A 17,368-nucleotide genomic window follows, 5' to 3' on the forward strand; every position below is an offset into this window, starting at 1 on the left:
GAAAAAATAGAAAGCCGTTGAATTTTTTGAATAATGTCATGTTGAAGATAAACAAAACCGCATGTTCCATCTCTCCGTCCGTCCGTCCGTTTGTCTGTGTGTATCTCTGCATATTCAAACTAAAGTTGTTTTACAAACACTTTGTGTGTTGCTGTAATCTTGCGTCGAGGGAAGATGTACTGGTGTTTTATCACTTAATTTGTCTAAACAAAGTGTGTTTTCTTCTCCACTTTAAATTTGTTTGGATATCTTGGCTATCTTTCACCAGCATAGCAGCAAATCACCTGTGGTGTTATTCAAATTTGCTGTTAATGTTTTCATTTTTTTTCTTCTTTTCATATCCGACACACAAAATTTGAAATTTTGAAATATATCTTTAGGTTGGAGGAAATATGTATGTCTGGTGGTGTTACATATCTTCCACTTTTATGAGGTTTTCTTAAGTTTTATGAGGGAGGCGTTTGCCATACCACTCCATTAGAATTTGTGTAAATAAATATCTTTGTTGTTATAATTATTGTGGGTTTGTTACGCTTTGTATGAGTAATTAGTTGGGTAATTATTTTACATAATTTCACCTGAAAATGCTTATAAAACAGCCAACACCAACGCCCCCGTTACTTGTACTAATGGAATTGGTGGATTTTATGCGAAAGCTATGCTGTTTTTCACAAGAAACAAATAATCTTTGAATTTTATCACTTCCTCTCCCACATCTTCTGGTAGAAGATGAATGTTTTCTCAAAGAAATATTACAAAATATTTGAATAAACACAATCCCAAATTACATTTGTAAATGAGTTTAGTTTATTGAAAAACTCATAGCAAATTTGTAAATTAAACACAAAAATTTGGTGTTTTTGGGAATTGCAAAATATTGTGTACGAAGGTGAGTATGAAGAAGTGCTAGATATGGAATACAAATTTAATGGAATGGTCGTTCTTAAACAGCGTTAAATGGTGATACTTCAAATAATGTTTTTTACAACAATGAGGAATGTTTTTATCGTGGAAGATTACGAAAGTGGGGATAAACAATGGAAGAACTCATGTAATGTATTTTATGCTTGTCAATTATCTTAAAAATATCTTCTTCTTAAAACTCAAAAATGATTGTTGAGGAATCCACAAGGCTTATAGATCACACGCAATATTGCATACGGAAGCCATTGGCAAAAGATAGTGTCATCAATATGTCAGAAGCATAGCGAAAATGCTGTCATAGTCATCTACAGTGTTGATGACGTCCTTAGTCATCTACTACTCTATAGTATGATGTCCTTTAGTAGTCTACTGTGGAGTAGATGAAGTCCTTTGTCGCCTTTTATAGAGTAGATGACGTCCTTAGTCATTTACCATAGAGTTCATGACGTCGTAGTCGTCTACCATATAGTAGATGACGTTCTTAGTCATCTACCATAGTGTAGACGACGTCCTTAGTCATCTACAATAGAGTAGATGACGTTCTTAGTAATCTACCATGGAGTAGATGACTTCCTTAGTCATCTACCATAGAGAAGATGACGTCCTTAGTCATCTACCACAGAGTAGATGACGTCCTTAGTCATCTTATATAGAGTAGATGACGCCCTTAGTCATCTACCATAGAGTAGATGACGTCCTATGTCATCTACCATAGAGTAGATGACGTCCTTAGTCATCTACCATAGAGTAGATGACGTCCTTAGTCATCTACCATAGAGTAGATGACGTCCTTAAGTCATCTACCATAGACTAAATGACGTCCGTAGTCATCTACCATAGAGAAGATGACGCCCTTAGTCATCTACCAAAGAGTAGATGACGTCCTTAGTCATATACCGTAAAGTAGGCGACGTCCGTAGTCATCTACCATAGATTAGATGGCGTCCCTAGGCATCTACCATAGAGTAGATGACGTCCTAAGTCATCTACCCTAAAGTAGATGACGTCCGTAGCCATCTACCACAGAGTAGATGACACCTTTAGTCATCTGCTATAGAGTAGATGACGTTCTTAGTAATCTACCATCGAGTAGATGACGTCCGTAGTCATCTACCATAGAGTAGATGGTGCCCTTAGTCATCTACCATAGAGTAGATGACGTCCTTAGTCATCTACCATTGAGTAGATGACGTCCTTAGTCCTCTACCATAGAGTAGATGACGGTAGATGACTACCGTAAATTAGATGACGTCCTTAGTCATCTACCATAGAGTAGATGACGTCCTTAGTCATCTGCCATAGAGTAGATAAAGTCCTTAGCCATTCGCTATAGAGTATATGACGTCCTTAGTCATCTACCATAGAATAGATGACGTCCTTAGTCATCTACCGTAGAGCAGATGACGTCCTTAGTTAACTACCGTAAAGTAGATGACGTCCGTAGTCATATACCATAGAGTAGATGACGTCCTTAGTCATTTACCATAGAGTATATGACGTCCGTAGTCATTTACCATAGATTAGATGACATCGTTAGTCATCTACCATAGAGTAGATGACGTCCATAGTCGTCTACTACTGAGTAGATGTCGTTCTTAATCAGATGGCGTCCCGTGTCATTAGTTGTATGATAAATAACGTCAATAGTCCTTTGATATAGAACATATGATAATATCATTAATCTGCTGTAGAGTAGATTTCTCCTTAGTGATACATTTATTATACATACATATTTTAATATATTAAAAATCTATTAAATTACTAACTTTCATATTTATTTTTCTTTCTCTTTTTAGGTAACTTCCGTTCTAAGGCATACATTCTGTAAGTTTTTATTATTAAATATATCACTAATACACACTTTTCCACAGTAAGGTGATTCTGCTATACCCTTTCAAAAACATTTCTTCCTTACATAACCATCACACATTTCAAACCCATAATAGTCCTTATCTCAAAGTAAACTTCATCCTTAAGGGTGTACAATTTAGAAACAATACTTCGTATTGCTCTTATCCTTCTATTTAATAAGACAAACGTAGTAGACGTGTCGATCTAAAGAAGTTCATCTACATCCACCACCCAAAGCAATACAATTTGGAGTAGAAATGAATTATGGCCAATTGTTGTAAACGTGGCAACACAACAAGAAAAATAAGGCAAACGCACAAAGGCGTTTTTAATTTCTTGCCCTTAAAATGCGATAAGCCAAAACGATGTAAGTGAGCACAATTTAAAAAAGGCAATTGCCATTTACACATGCGCATCAAATCGTAAAGTCAGACAGAGTCAAGAGATCTCTTCCACATGGCATTCTTCTTGCAATACCTTTTTGCGTAGGGCTCTGCTCACATTTACAGATGCGCAAAGATATCTGCAAAGAAATGAACAAAACAACTTCAGTTGTTTCCAAGTGTGGCTTATTTAATAAAAGCGTGACTTAAAGTTACATTTATTACCCCCAAAAGATCATCATCATGATCGTCGTCGTCATCTTTAAGCATGAGCTGTGAGACCGAGGCCAAGACCCAAAACAGAAACCTGAAAACAAACGCAACGTGGTAATAAAGATAAAGGTGGTAACCAGAAAAGCACAACAACAACAACTTAAGCAACTACATAGAGCCCAAATTGGAATGGGTGTGTATCATAAAGTGTTTAAATTATAGAGTATTAAGGCAATCGTAACTACAACGCCACCACCACTACCATTCATTACTCTTTTAACCATTAACATTGTTTAAATAATATCAAAATAATTGGTCAATTGTTTGATTTGAGCCTGTTGCTTTTATGACTACTGCTGCCGCGGCGTGGTTAACAATAACTACACACAACAGCTCCCCCAAGCCAATGATAAATTAAAATAAGTGTTTAAATATGAAATATGACTTTACTTTTTGGCGTTACTTTACGAATGCTTAATGCTTATGAGAATGAAAAGCAACAACCATCACCCCTTTTTTCGCTGCATGCTGCAAACAAAAGGTTCCAATTCTCTCAGCTGGTGTGTGCGTCTGATATAATCTTTTAATCATAAACGTGCCATGAATAAGCATAAAGCTTTCTTACATCAACATCATCAATTTTTCTAAATACATTTCGGACATCTTGCCATTTTTTTGGTTTTAGCCTTTAAGCTGGTTCTTTTTCGTCAATTTCAGTTTTTTCTTGTTTGAATTTTTTCTCACACACAACAACGAAGCACAAAACCCCTTAAGACGTTAAAGGAAACATGGACTAGGTTTATTTCATATTAAAAGATTTTGGAAAAAACAACAAAAACATAAAATACAAAATAAGTAACAAAGATTTCTACTTCCTTCTGTTATGGCTCATTTTTTATTTAAGACAATTTACAATGGTCAAGTCAGTCAGTCTGTTAGTCTGGCTGGCTGTCAGTTATACCACCTCAAATGCTCAGTGACCTCGGTCACTCAAGTTATCCACAGAAGTTAGATTCGGTGGAGATTCGGTTTGTTTTGGCATTTGTATCCTACTAGCCAATACAACTCTTTGAATTGGTTTTGGTTGTAATCACCATTTCAAAAAACCAAAACACTGACTAGGAGACTAGTTATAATAATCACCAAGCCAGAAATGCTAAACAAAAACTTAAAACACATCAAAGGCTATACGAATTACGTTTGCCATACCTCGTACTTTCTTGTGCAGTGGCGTACTTACATTCTAGAGATTACCATTGGCATGCAGTGGAATAATATTGTCTATTCGAAAGTGAATGTGGTGTGCAATCGTATATTGTAAAATAGGTAACTTCTCGGTTCGTATATACTTAAATAAATAAAGACTTCGTCCCGTCTACTTTAAAGTGCATGACATCTCAGAATAATATTCTCTAAAGTAGATGAAAGAAAGAAGAAAGTTTTCAAACTGACGGATGCTGAACTCAATATCTACTCTAATGTGTTCAACGTTCTAAGGCTCGTTCTTACATCTTGTCTTTAAAGACAATTTTTGTTATACCTTACTTTAAAAAAAGTAGGAAAAAAAGTAAGCATTACCACAGATTACATCTGTCATTTAAAATAAATGTTACATTTTGTAAAAATATGGCAATATCAAGCAAAAAAGACTGTACACATCAAATTTACTCCCCAGCAAAAAAGTTTGGAAGTAGTGCAATGCAGAGTTATGATTTCAATACATCTTTCGATGCAGTCCACCCGGAGTTATAAAAATGCACTCCGTTCGATACATTTTAGAAGCACTCGCTTAAAGATCCCTAGCCAAGCAAGCCAATTTTTTGATCCCAAAAAAGATGTCGCAGTCTTTTTTCTGAACACAAGAAGGAGTGCCTAAAATTCAAAGAATTAGTTTTAAAAAATAAAGAAATACAAACTAAGGTTGCGAACATTGCTGTAATTCACGAGACGCAAGTTATTTTTGGAAATCTAAACTGGAGTAGCAGGAAAATTTAAAAGCATTTGGATGATGAAGCAAAATCAATTGCGGTGTAATAAAATGCTGAGCAGAGGAAGTAAACTCAGTCACGATTAAATTTAATGGAGAATTTTTTATAAACAAAACATAAAACAAGCATTGTTCCACAACATCCCATACGGGACAAGGGAGACTTCTCTCATATCAATGAGTGCACCCCGATTCATATTTAGCTCAATGACATGGGACCTACTGTTTATCGCCGAGTCCGAACGGCGTGTCATAAGACACCACTTGTGGAGAAGTTTTTCAAGGCTGAAATACTCAGGAAATGTCGCCAACATTACTGAAAAATGTTTGATGTTGCCTGGCCGGGGAATCGAACCACCGATCTTCTGCGTGCAAGGCGGGTGTGCATACCATTGAGTTAATGTAATAAAGTTAACATTCTTGTTTTCCACAAATAAAAAATGTACTTTATTTATTTTGGGAAATTTTGCAATGGCTTGCATTTTTATAGCATCTTTAGACTGCATTTAAATTCAATTCAAAACACTGCATCAAATGCCGTGATTTGGATCGAAAATGGAGTGCATCCTTGCTGTGTGCTGTAGAAGAAAAATGGAGTGCATCCTAACTGCGCGCTCTCTTGTAAAATTCATAAGTGAAAAAGATGTACTCCAAGGGCACTTGTACTGTACACTTGTACTGATTGAACTGATTCGTTGATTTGGATATGCTCCCAATTTGTTCTTGTTTTTGGTGAAGCATACTCTCGGCGCACTTTCATTTTTAAAATAGATGGCGTTTGCAGTCAAGAGATTACATCTACTCAAAACTATATGACGTCCTTAATCATCGAATCTAAATATATGTCGTCTTTAGTCATCTAAAGTATTTGACGTTCTAAGCCATCCATCCTGTAGTAAATGGAATCTGCAGTCTAGAGATAACGTCCTCGCAATCTACTCCATAAACGTAAAACTAGATTCCTTCTTCAGCAATACTATCTAAAGTGTATGACGTTGTATGTCATCTACTCTTAAAGTATTAGGCGTTCAAAAATTCTATCCTTAAGTAGATGGCGACCGCAATCAAGGGAAGACGTCCTCGGCCATATAAGCTGAAGCAAAAGACTTCCTCAGTCATTTATGTATATGACCAAGAATATAAAAACTAAAATATATCGCGTCATCATTATTCTACTGTAAAACATATAATGTCCTTAGTTACCTAATCTGACGAAAATGGTCTCAGTCCTATATTTTTAAAGAATTCGATGTTCTAAGTATTTACCCTGAAGTTGATGGTCACCAATCAAGATATGACGACCTCGGGTATCTACTCTAAAGTAGATGGTGTCGTCAGTCACCTATTTTAAAAAACAGATGCCGTTCTCAGCCACATTCTCTAAGGTAAATGTCATACTCCGCAACCTACTCCGAAATATATAACGTCACAAAGATTTATAATACAATAATATAGGACATTTGCATTCCTACTATACATCGGCATATGGTGCTGGTGGTCTAACATAATGAGATGTTACAATATTGTGACATGAAATTATGTTATATTTAACATAGTTTACATTGGTGTGCGCTTTTGTTTTTGTTGGGTTATGTTAATTGTCTGTTATACATAAACGCCCTCTATACTTGAATATTAAAATTTAACTACATTGTGCATGATGTCCAATCTTGTCCAATTGCACATCTTTGGGCGTCATCTTCAGTCATCTATTTCAAATCAGTTACCTAATCTATAGCAGATGATCATCTACTCGTAAGTAGTTGACGTTCTTAGTCATCTTCCTTGATATAGATGGCGTCCGCAGTTAATAGATAATGTCTTCAGAAGTAGATGGCGTTTTAATCCATATGCTCCCGAGTCACTTTCTTAATGCCTTAGCCACATTCTTAATGTGAATGACGCTCACAGCCATCTACTCCGAACAACATGACGTTCTCAGTCAAATATTTCAAAGCAGGTGAGATCTTTAGTCAGCTAAACTAAGGCAGATGGTGACCTCAGTCTAATGTAGATGACGTCCTCAATCACCTGCTACAATGGATGTAACCTCCTCAGTGCATAGAAGGAATTGATCCATATTAGAATTCTCCGTTTCCCCGTTTTTTGGCATCTCTACCCATACTTATTCTTCAATCTGCATACGTCATCCCTATATTTGTGAGGAAAACATTGTCCAAAATCTACTAAGAAAAGTAGTTTTACCAACGAGATGAGGAAAAAAACTAAAGATAACGAAATACACAATGCAATACGGTTGCGATTAAATGGTTTCATTCTCTCACATCTCTACCCTACCATAGCAACAAAGAAGCAAAAAAAGAAACACCAAACATTATGATGAGGATTTCCTTTTAGGCTATACAATTCGCATCATTTGCTTGCTATGCTTGAACTATGAAAATAAAGTAACATTTGATGTTTTTCAAAGATATGCAAGGAGCCATCGAGTAGAGCCACTAGAATAAAGCTCCGAAACAAAAAAAAAGGTTGCCGGTATCCCCAACCCATACATGTATACAACAAACTGCAATCTATCTAATCATTTTTATTATAATCCTCTCTTTCTACTTTAAATATTTTGACATGGATGTAATTTCCTACTTCTTTTGATTGGTTGGGTATTTGTAGTCTTGTTGTTGTGGCTGTAGTTTCTTTGGTTCCCTTCTTTGGTTAGAGGTAAAGATAAAAAAGAAACGCTGTAGCAGTTTTTTGCGAGCTTTGTAGCAAAGACGGATTAATGCGAGACAAATTTGTATACCTTTATGTTGTATTGGCTATCTTTGATGATAATATATGTATGGAAGAAGATATGTGTGTTTGGTTAGGGTAAGGTATAGTTGGAAATACATAGTTAATAGGAATATCTTCCGTTTTGCATGATTGAAATTGCATGGCAAATTGTTGTTGGTTGTGCGAACCTTGAAAAGAGTCACCGAAAGAAAATTAAAAAAGTTTAAGATTTTTTGCAGATAAAGTTTGGTTATCACTTAAAAATTCATTCAAAATAATTCTTCTTTATTCTAGATTATTATTCTTAATTAAAATCCCCTAATTCTTGATTATTTATCTTAAGGGACCCAGTCAATCCATTGGTGCTTTAAAATTCTAGTTAAATTCCCTAAACACCTTGTGAACAATCTTTACTTTTTCTTGATAAAAAAAGGACAATGGACACACCCTTTTAAGTTTCAGCTATTTAAGTTTAGAGGCAAACTTTTATTACCTCAACTTCTTCTTATCAGCAGTCATCCGTTTTTTGCATCAGCAACAAAATTAGTTGCGTTGCCATCATCATCGTCAACACAATCTTATGTTGTGATAGTAGCTTAACCATGAAAGGATACCTTTTTTCTAAAACGCAAACACACGCACACACCTCTAGATACCATCACGGCAAAAGTTTTCTGTACTTTAAGTGTGGTAATAATCGTGAGAGATTTTTTGGTGATGATAAAAGTCTGGCATCTCTGCTTGTGTGCAAGTGTTTTTGGCGAGCTCTTATATCGATTAAAAAAATAATTAATTTCAATAGTTTTTCGGTGTTTAATAAAGTGTTAATAGTGATAACTATACTAATCATTTGTTACTTCATCGAATTTCAGTGAAATATTTTAAAATCAGTGCTTTTTAAAACACTAGTGCTTGAAATAAAGTTGTGAATTTTCATTACTCTATCTTTGTAGTGCTTTGTGTTTACTTCTGTCGTTCTGACATTTCATTCTTTTGTTTTATTTTTCCTTCTTTTTGATAGATTTTCTTTATTGAAACCATTCATAGCATACTTTTAGGCCGTAATATTAATTTTCAGTGATTTTCAAACTATAATTATTTAACCTATATATACCGTAGCATACTTTCAGGCATATTATTAATTATCACCATGGCTTGTTTATATAGGGAATGCAGTATTAGAAATTTTTCTGAGAGATTGATTACCTGTTGGATATGTGATAACCATGCCCATTTTAAATGTGCTGGGTTTAATGGTAAACAATTTGATTATATTACTGATAGATCCATGGGATTACGTTGGTCGTGCCCTGACTGTAGAGATAAAGAAATAAATTTCGTTCGTCTTTTTAAAGAAACTAAATTAGAAGTCTCTAAATTAAAAAAGAAATTCAATCCCCTTTTTAACAATTTGGAAAAAATAGAAAAAATGTTAAATAGTTTTGATTACTCGGTTGATTCTCCGAAAAGGAAAAAATCATCAGCCAGTAATACCATTTCCACCTCTGAAAATCTGATTGCTTTAAATTCCCCGATTGCTACTTCAGCTCCTCCTATCACTCCAATTGCCCAGTCATCTGAAAACTCATCAGTAGCTAGCACTCTTCCTGAGTCTTCTTCATCCTTGGCTCTTATTCCTACCAATAAAACAAATACCATTATTCCGGTCATCAATAAACCTATAACCAATTTACCTACTCCAGCTGAGAATCCTTCACCTTCGGTTCTGCAAAGTAATCCACCTATACCTTCTGTTGTTATCCATGAGCCTTCAGCTCCAGAACCTCCATCGTTACCCTTAGATCAACTAATTGTAGTTGCGCCGCGGAAAACTGTTTCTGTATCCCGACTACATCCTAATACTTCAACTGATCATATTCGTAATTATGTCAAATCTAGAATTAATATTTCAAATGATAATGATTTAAAGGTATTTAAATTTAATCCGCCTCAACCAAGAGATATCTCATCTTTTAGGATCGTGGTTCCAAATGATTTATTCCTTACCATAGTTGATAGCGAGTTTTGGCCCGAGGGACTTACAGTGAAAGAATTCATCTACAAGGAAAGACCTACTCCGATAAATCCGATTGTTCTTCCAAAAAACTAGAGTCATTGCCATTTTTATATCAAAATGTTAGAGGTTTGAAAACTAAACTCAGTAGCTTATATTTAAAAAGTTTTTATTGTGATTATAAAGTCGTAGTGTTTACTGAAACATGGTTAAAGCCTGAAATAAGTGATACTGAAATCTTTTGCGAAAATTTTCAAGTTTATAGGAAAGATAGATTAAACAAGGTTGGTGGTGGTGTTTTAATTGCAGTTCACAATTCTATTTCATCTGAATTAGTTGTAATACCAGTGACAACTTATGACGAGTTTCTTTGTGTAAAACTGAATTACCTTGGGAATATAATCTTTGTAACTGTTTCTTATATTGCACCAAACTCGGGCAATGACATTTATCTAAGACATGCCAATTTAATTCAAAGTGTTTCGTCTTTAATGTCTACTACCTCCGAATTAATTTGTATGGGTGATTTTAATCTTCCTCATATCTCATGGGTCCCTGGGGACAATAGAATAGATTTTATACCTGCAACTAGCAATGGAATTGACGATTTTTGGGATTTAATTTTTAGTCAATGTCTTTACCAAGTTAACAATGTTTTAAACATAAAGGATCGGGCTTTAGATCTAGTCTTTTCATCTACACTCAATGTTGCATTGAATAGATGTCTACCTATCGTATTGCCAGAAGATGTTTACCATCCTACACTTTCAGTTAACCTTCAACTACAAATTTCTAGACCGACCCCTAGGTCTAAAAAAAATATTAATCCTAAATTTAATTTTGGAAAAACAGATATTAATCGGCTAAAATCAATTTTATTAAGTACAAGATTTGTTATTAATGATACGATTGATTTAAGCGTTTCTAATTTCTATAATCAACTTAACTCTGCCTTCGCTAAAACAACTCCGTATATGACAAAAGTTTCTGATCATGGCCCTCCTTGGTTCACATCAACGTTAAGGAGGTTGCGTAACATAAAAAGTAGATGCTTCAAAAAATTTAAAAAAATTAACTCCGCAGTGAATTACTCTAGCTATATTGTAGCCCGAAATAAATATAATTCTGCCAATTCTTATTTTTATCGGCATTATCTGGATAAAATGAGTAGGAATTTCAAAAATAACCCGAAAAGCTTCTTTAAATTTGTTAATTCTAAAAGAAAGGCTAATAATTTCCCAAGCTGTATGAAATTTGGTAGCAGAGAATCTTCGGATGAATCCGAAATCTCTAATATGTTTGCCGACTTCTTTCAGTCTTCCTACTCTTCTAAAATTCTAAATGAACAATATAACTATAGTATTGACAAGCTGAATCATTTACCTCATATTGTATTGTCTGAAGATGAAGTCCTTGTTGGCTTAAAGTCGCTTCGTTCTTCAAACATACCCGGTCCAGATGGTGTTCCTACTTATATTCTTAAATCTTGCGCTAATGAAATTTATCAACCTCTTACAAAAATCTTTAATTATTCCTTAAATAATGGTTACTTTCCAACTTTCTGGAGATCTAGCTTCATTATTCCACTACACAAATCTGGTAATAGATGCTTTGTTGAAAATTATAGGTGTATAGCAAAACTTAGTGCTATCCCAAAACTTTTTGAACTTTTAGTTTCTCGAAGACTATCTCACTTTGTTAAATCTATAATTTCACCTTTTCAGCATGGATTTATGAAAGGCAGATCTACAATTACTAATCTCATGGAGTTTGTAACTCATGTCTATAAAGGGTTCTCTTATAAACAACAGACAGACGTTATTTATACCGATTTTAGTAAAGCCTTTGATACCGTAGTGCATAAACATTTGCTTTATAAACTTGATATCATGGGATTTCCACAATCTTTATTGAATTGGATTTCCTCTTATTTAAGAGGACGCACCCAAAAAGTTTTATTTAACGAGTCATTTTCCAAGGACCTGTTCGTTTCTTCCGGTGTGCCGCAAGGTAGCCACCTGGGCCCACTTTTATTTGTACTATATATTAACGATCTTCCCTCAGCTATACGTTACTGCAAAATTTTAATGTATGCTGATGATGTAAAGCTATTCTTTCAACTGAATTCATTAAGTAATTCAATATATCTACAATATGATCTGCACTCTCTTACTAATTGGTGTTACGCAAATGGGATGACTTTGAACCTCAAAAAGTGTAAAAAATTTTCCTTATCTAGATCACTTCCGTTTTTCTCCAATTATTATATTGGTTCACATCAATTGGAAAATGTTGACTCTTTCCTAGATCTAGGTGTTTTATTAGATCATAAATTGCGCTTCAATTTGCACATTGATTCTTGTGTTAATAAAGCTAAATCGTTATTGGGTTTTATAAAACGTTGGTCTAAAGAATTTGATGACCCATACGTTACGAAACGTTTGTTTGTTAGCCTCGTCCGCCCAGTTCTGGAATATGGTTGCATTCTATGGAGCCCTTATTACAAATTATACTCTGATAAGATTGAGTCGGTTCAAATCCAATTCCTACTGTTTGCCTTGCGTGGTCTGCACTGGGACACGACCGCGCTACTCCCACCTTATGAAAGCCGTTTAATGTTAATTGATCTTCCTACTCTTGAAAAAAGAAGATTTACACTAAGAGCGCTATTTTTTATTAAACTGTTACGCGGCTTAATTGACTGTCCGTACTTGATAGGAGAAATAAGATTTAATGTTCCTTCACGTATAACCCGTAATTTCTTGCCAATTAATTTGCCTACTGTGAAAACTAATTATGAAGATAATAACCCATTACGTTCATTGTGTGATATATACAATAACATCTATAATACGATACCTTTAACTAAACCATTACATACTTTAAAAAAATTAATACTGCATTCATAATGTATAAACAAGCAGGTTGCCAATCCTCTTTAATGTAGTATTAACATTTTTAGTAACTTAGTTTAGAATCTATTGCTCTGTAAACTACTTGTGCCTGTTAGGAACCCTTCAGCTCAGCATATGTATATCTACAACTCCCTCTGCGGAACAGTAGAACACAGCTAATGAGCAGAAACTATTTTTAATTTATATGTATCACCGTCGTTCATTCTAAAAAATTGAGCTCTGTTTAACGGCAAACTACATCTCCCTCAGCGGAACCAGTAGTATTCAGCCTAAAGAGCCTTTAATGTAAATACATATTAATTTCCCTAATTAAATTATGTTGTTGTAATTTTGTTTGTAATTAAATTTTTATATCGGCTGATATAATTTGTAGCCGGTAGTTTTATCCCCAACTAACCCGCCATTGACCGGTCCATGGTGTGTACGTGCTCCCTACGTAAGGGGAGGTGGCCCCCTCGGTCGGCAGGGGCGGGTGTGAGTGGCGTGGGAACGAACGATAAAAAAAAAAAAAAAATAACCAGCCATTGTTATGAGACAGCGTTTTTTAAATGTTTCGTTGGGTTTTTTTTTCTCAGTTCTCCTTCATGGGAGTAGAGTAAGGCGCTAGAATTTGACATTGCAGAACTGTGAAATAAAACTATTAAAAATTCACAACTCTAATGACATTGTCATTAGCATTTTAAGTGATAGTTATTGCCATACCGATGGACATTGGTGGCAGACACAGAAAAAAGAAAACAACAAACAAATTACAACAACGTTAATCATAAACTATGCAATTTTTCTTTTATTTTTCTTCTCTATTCCCCCTAAAATAAAGTAGCAACAAAAAGTGCCAAAAGTTTTTTCAGTAGTAAGCACAGACACCGTAAAACTTAAACAAGTTTTCAATTACCTGAAGATAAATGTAAAGTAACCAGATGAAAAAGAAACCCTGCACGCAATAAAGCACAATTTGTACTAAAAATGCAATTTTTGGTGGCAATAAATTTGGGAAACTTCCCATTCCAGAACTTTGTTATGGCTGCTCAGAAGGATTTATATTTGTTTGTGTAGAGTTTTAATTGGCTTTTTTATTGTCAACATCATCATCGTCATCAACTACCTGATCAATAGCGTATTGACTTTGAATTTATTTGTCTGGGAGGAAAAAAACTATTCTCTACATTTTGTTGATGTTGTTGTTTCTTCGGTTCCTTAGCCACCAGAAGTTTTACTTTGTGGAGAATGGTTTTTCATGGTTTCACTACTCCACAAGATGTTTATCTTATTAAACGCTATGAAAACTTATAGGAGAAAACTTTTTCCGGTGTGTTTATCCTTGCAAGTTGATACACCAAGCAATAATGGTGAGGAGAGTTAAAGAAATGGTATTACGTATTGAAGTGGCATTTTAACGCTTATTTTAGTTTCTGGAAAATAAATGCTACTTTTTTTTGCACAAAGATTTAGAGTCAAATTCGACTTTACTTACCTAGCCCAGAACGTTGCAAAAACTTTTGGACAAAACAATTTCAATTGTAGCAACTTAAAGCTAAATATTCTTCTATTTTTCTTTAGCTTGTTAAAAAGGTAAAGAACGGAATGTGGAGTACACTGAGATGAAATTCAATAGGTCACCCTTTTAAACATGTAAGGTCTTTACAACTGATCTACAACAGTAAGGAAAGCGACAACTATATCTTAAAATAGTAACAGTAAAATTAGCAAAACATTTCGCTTCTGCACTATTTTATTTTGATATTTTGCGTAAAGATTAGTATCGGTCAATACAGGGACGTTGTCAGAAATGCCTCTCGACACCATTTCGGGAAAGGGAGCCCAAAGGACAAAATTTTAAGGTTGGCGAGTAAAATATACAAAACATGTCTAAAAAATTAACACTTAAATCCTCCCCACTGGCTATGCGGTGAGTCAATAGAATTGTGATAAGCACATGAGCTCTCAGAGAATGTTTCTGCCCCCACACACTCAATTTAAATAATTGAACAACAATGCACTCACGCAATAATCGCTCCCTAAAGTATGCAAAATAAAATGCGCCTATCGCTGTTTTTGATAGAAATAGTTGTTATACCGCCATCTATATTTCAAGATTAACATTATTTTGAGAGTTGTCTGAAAGAAAAATAAAATGATAACCATATTTTTGTGCGATCTACTGAAATAAATATTTTAGCAGGAATGTTAGGCTAGCAAACTGAAACTAGATCTAGCTTTATTGATTACCTATGTACCATTTTGAAAATTCAATGGTCTTTGTTACATATTATCGGTAAAAGTAGGCATCGGAATCGATTTGATACATCACTAAGTGATACATCAAAGAATTAGATTAGGACAGTGACTGACCATAAAATCCAGGCCTAACGACTAGAATCGGATTTTATAAAGACTCACTATGACGAGATTTTCGAGGTTTGGCGTACATTTCGTGATCATTGCAGTCATGTAAAGCATCTCTATGTTTGACTTGTCATTTGTAGGTATAATATCATTGCCTCATAAACATAATCCGATAGCACTCTTTTTTACATGCAAAGTCTCTCCTTATCTCTAAAGATGTTCGTGGACATTTTTTAGTATTATTTTTATGAAGCCATCTATACCTCAAAATTAAAATTAATATTTGAATGATTTATTCAAAAAAATAATTTTATGAGCATACTTCAAGGCGGAATATGTTAATTTTAACCGTAGAACTATGATTTAAAAACAGATTAAAACTAGATTAAGCTTAGAACTGTGTTAAGATAAATTACCTTTTATTAATTTTCTCGTTTAGAGTTAAGCTTGATGATCGGAAATTATTTGCAAGTGTAAAAGGAAAGCCAAGGACTCGAATCCACATAGTCACCAAATTACGTTACCTGGTTTCACTGGTGGTAAAGCAGATCTTCGGAAGTATCGACTATGTAATGGCTTCTCTGTCCTAGAACTTTTCATATTTAAAATGCAAATGTGTTTTATACATTTACGCGGATATTTGGCCGCTGAAATGTATTTTCTTCACGACAAACGCTTTTTTGCGCTGCCTTTGAAGTTATGAGTTTTGGCTTTGAACGCTAACACGCCATGACAACATTTTTTTATATGTTTTCAAGGACGTGGGTTCAAATCCCAGCCGGGCTCAGACTGTTTTTATTTTTTTGAAATTTTGCCTTTTAGGGCGAAGATAATTTTTAATGATTTTTAATTAATTTTCTCGTTTAGAGTTAAGCTTGATGATCGGAAATTATTTGCAAGTGAAAAAGGAAAGCCAAGGACTCGAGGTTCGAGAAAATTAATAAAAAATCATTAAAAATGATCTTCGCCCTAAAAGGCAAAATTTCAAAAAAATTACTTTGTTTTTTTGCAAATTCAATAATAAAAAAGTTATTTCAAACATGCCATAATAAACGTCAGAATCATATGTTTCTTCTACGTATGTTTTAGCTACTGAATGCAGCATTCTCAACTACCGATAAAACTACAGAATCTAGGATCTTGCGTAAAAGCTCATATTGTTGCAAAGGGGCGAGATATGGCTTAGTTTTTGTGAACTTCTTACCAAGAGATTCAAGAAAAGCGGCCTAGAGGTTTAATGGCTGAATGCTTTCTAATTTAGGATAATCGGGGTCGATATAAGGCCTAGTCAAAATGAGTGTGTATCTAAAGTTATTAAACTATGGGCTATTATTATATGTTTTCTTTTACTATCGGATGGATTTGAAAACGCAAAACAAGCCTCCAAATTGGCATTAAAAATATCAATTTCACATTAAAAGTTAATGCCATAAGCTCCTCCTTGAAATTCAATCATCACTTTTAATTTTAGGTTAACCGGTATCTGTTCCCTAATTCCAAACTATAACAGAATACGACTTATTATAATTGTGGTATGTGTTTTATAACATAAAGAAAATGTTGTAGAGAATTTTCACTGCTACAACATTTTCTTTAGTCCCATTTCGACAGGACTTACGGTTTCCGAGCAAAATCGTTTGTTTTCTCTCAGTGCATGATTATGTATTGACGCTTTGGCTTTGAAAGAATATTGGTATCTAACTATTGGTATCTATGTTACGGGGGAATTCCTTTGTACTCGTTTAGCTATATCTCGTTATCAAGACATGTCCTTGTTTGTATTTGTAACGCTTTGAACTATTGTTTGTGTGTATATATAAATGTGTGGTGGTTGACTGAGTGTTTGTGGCAGTATCCTCACATTCTGCATATCCTCCTCCTCTCTCTCCCTCTCTCTATCTACCATTGCAACACAATCTTTATCTCAGTTGTGGTGATGGCGGATTTAACAGGGTCGAGTTGTTGCTTCCTTTAAAGATTCTTCGTATTATTTAATCTGGCA

At 34.6% G+C, this 17,368-nt stretch overlaps 1 protein-coding gene across 5 annotated transcripts in view; it reads left to right on the top strand.

The window, feature by feature from the left end:
- Positions 1-17,368, top strand: part of Fili (Fish-lips) — a 157,964-nt gene that overhangs the window by 86,033 nt on the left and 54,563 nt on the right. The window contains exon 2 of one of the 5 annotated variants that reach the window (XM_073988717.1): positions 2,721-2,748. The exons of the other annotated variants lie outside the window; for them this stretch is intronic. The gene's annotated coding sequence lies outside the window, so the exon portion shown is untranslated. The remainder of the gene's footprint in view (positions 1-2,720; positions 2,749-17,368) is intronic. 5 annotated transcript variants of the gene reach the window in all.

Source organism: Musca autumnalis, unplaced genomic scaffold (genome assembly GCF_047663935.1).
Source record: "Musca autumnalis isolate F117 unplaced genomic scaffold, ASM4766393v1 scaffold_5, whole genome shotgun sequence".
Taxonomy (NCBI): domain Eukaryota; kingdom Metazoa; phylum Arthropoda; class Insecta; order Diptera; family Muscidae; genus Musca; species Musca autumnalis.